Source organism: Mytilus californianus, unplaced genomic scaffold, assembly GCF_021869535.1.
Source record: "Mytilus californianus isolate M0D057914Y unplaced genomic scaffold, xbMytCali1.0.p SCAF_9, whole genome shotgun sequence".
Classification (NCBI taxonomy): Eukaryota; Metazoa; Mollusca; class Bivalvia; order Mytilida; family Mytilidae; genus Mytilus; species Mytilus californianus.
In genome coordinates this window covers 61,893,059-61,895,785 of record NW_026262745.1, presented here as the reverse complement: position 1 = coordinate 61,895,785, position 2,727 = coordinate 61,893,059, and the positions used below count along the sequence as shown (strand labels likewise).

The 2,727-nt window shown below is 33.1% G+C and overlaps 1 long non-coding RNA gene across 1 annotated transcript; it reads left to right on the top strand.

Annotated features, from left to right (window-relative positions):
* The first annotated feature begins 1,881 nt into the window (after window positions 1-1,881).
* Window positions 1,882-2,365, top strand: LOC127716214 (uncharacterized). Its single transcript, XR_007988813.1, has 2 exons — window positions 1,882-2,070; window positions 2,293-2,365. It is a non-coding gene; the product is annotated as an uncharacterized LOC127716214 (long non-coding RNA).
* Window positions 2,366-2,727: the final 362 nt, after the last annotated feature.

The window sequence follows — 2,727 nt, the reverse complement described above, 5'->3', positions numbered from 1 at the left end:
CCAAGAATGTTAACAGTTACCAAAATCTTGGATAAGTTCAGTTTGAAAAAAGAAAATTGGACGTCTTTGATTTCAGGTTTTTGGTATGAAAACATGTTTTTTTAAAGAAGGGTCAGACTGGTCTTTTGCAACCATTATTGGTCTGTCGTCGTCCGTCGTCCGTTTACTTTTTCCAAACTTTTGTCCCATGAAACTACTTGGCTGAAAGGAACGTGGCCACAATCATTCTTAGGGTATCTAGATTTTAAAAAAAACATTTCCGATGATTCCGCATGTCAACCAAAAACTATTTCAATAGGAGCTGTAAAATGGAAAAAGGTTATATCTTGAAAATTGTTATCGAAGAGAAAATTTCCAGTGACAAAAAAGTTTAGATTGTTACGAACTACTCCCTGTCCATCGTCAGTCGAATACTCATCAGAGTTATTGCCCTTTAATAAGTTGTATTATTTCTTTCTGAGTTTTTGGAGGAAGATCAAGTAATAACAGAGGATTTGCAATTGTTAACAGCAAATATATCAGCAAAATAAGGAATTCTGAATTTGTAATCTATTTTAGGAACAGAAGATATTTTAGCTTTCTTACTAAAGTATTGATTATTTTGATCGAAGAAACTGACACCGACTAATATGTGTGCCTTTCCTTAAAACAAAACGGCAGCTTGTGAGGTAAACTTCTATCAATCACAACATATCATGACTTGAATCTTTACTGTCTAACTATACGTAGATATTATTGCTGTAAACGTGACGATTTGTTAGACAGTGCTGTCGTTTTTTGTTTTATTTTATATTTAGCAAATTCAAAGAAGTCAGAATCAGTAAACTTTCCACCTGTTTCATGCAACAACAGCTAGAACGTGACTTGTTATGTTTATGATCATTCAAAGATATGATATAATATTCCTAATGTAAAAAGTATTTCACTGCATGTATTATCTTAAAACAATGATATAAATTATACGATGATGGATAAGAAAAGATTGACAATAAATACACGAAAACATCACAGCTTAGATAAGTTAAACGCACCCATTTTCTTGTTTTTGTTAAATGTTCAAATGGTATAATATGAATAACAAAGATACACTTCGAATAAAAATACCGTTTCGCAAAGGATCAAATCTGTAGCTTACACCCTTGTTATAACTCGTTCTCGTTCTAGCGCATCTCACTTTTGAAAAGTGGCCATAGAAACAGCAACATGCTCATCTTTCAACTGCACTTTCAATTCAGTTTAGTATGCAGATTTGCTTTATTAAGCTGATGAGCTGAGAGTTCCAGATTAGTGTATCAAATATATAATGATTACAAATTATATGTGAAAATGATAATAATAATAATTAAAAACCAATTGTTCAGAGAACAATTGAAGGTCTTTCCACAAAAAAACATGTATTTTAATATGAAAATAGTAAAATTCGTTTTAAAATGTCATTTCCAGATTCAAATGATAGCTTATTGTACGCTGATTCCAAAAATATATGGTTTCTATACAATATTTTTTAAATAAGGGAGATCATTTGTTACTTCCGGTTTGAAAAAGGTTACTTCCGATATTATTTAACTGTTTAATTGACACTGATTCCAAAGATATGGTTCTATATACTTTTACATTCAAAAAGTACAAAAAAATAGCTACTTCCGGTTTACACAGGGTCACTTCCGGTTCATTTTTCTAGGTCATATGGCTTGCAACTAAATGCAAAAAGTCCCATGGCTTTTTCATGTATACATATGAGGTAAAAGCAAAGGTCAAAATCTAGAACGTCAATTAAACCTATGACCTTGGGCTCAATTTCAAGGTCATCAACCAAGGACCTAAAATCAAAAGACCCTAGGACTTAATTATATTTGGTTCATGAGTTATATCACCATATTCTGTTTCACATTCAATGTTTACTATATGTTTTCATAATCATCCGGAACAAATCGCACTGGACCGATTTCTTACATCACCGTACGTATTGACTGCCTTTAATTTCTGTTACACCGTCTGCTTCAATATTTCAACACATGTAACATGGACGACATTTAATTTTCTGAGGAAATCGAGACATATCACTGTCAAGTACGTTTTATTCATTTATAAACTGTGATAATTTAATCTGTTTAAGTCCGTTAATTTGGATAAGTGATTTATTAAATGCATACGAACTGTAAGTTATTTATAACCAAGATTGGAACTGTAAATTCTACTTTCGTTTTCATTTCATTGTTTTAAATATTTGCATATGAACTTTAATATGTTCTTTCATACACATTGTAAGTATTTCTTTTTGTTTTATTGCAGTTTACCACAAACAATCTACTGACTACTTGTAAACCTTTCTGGTGGAATATTATAATTACAATTTTCGAAACAAGTTGTGTTCTTTATATATTTGCCGAGATTGCGATACAGTCACCTGGTTAAGCTAGCTGAGTCAGGCTCAGCATAGTAAATTGACAACAACTTGTCTACACATCTCCTGAACAGGAAATACAACGGAGCATCGTTCGTAGCTGTTACCTTGACACTACGCAACACAGCTTGTGCGTCCTATGCAGCAAACCAACAACGTTGAACAAACATTGCCTACAGTAAGTTGATTTACATCATGGATCGCAGTCACGCGGAGCAGCAAGACGAGGTCAGCCCCCAGAGGGTGACGCTAGTGAAGAACTACTAGAAAATCCGTCTGAAACCACACATTTAGATGAAAATCCCGAGACTAGGCGAATATGT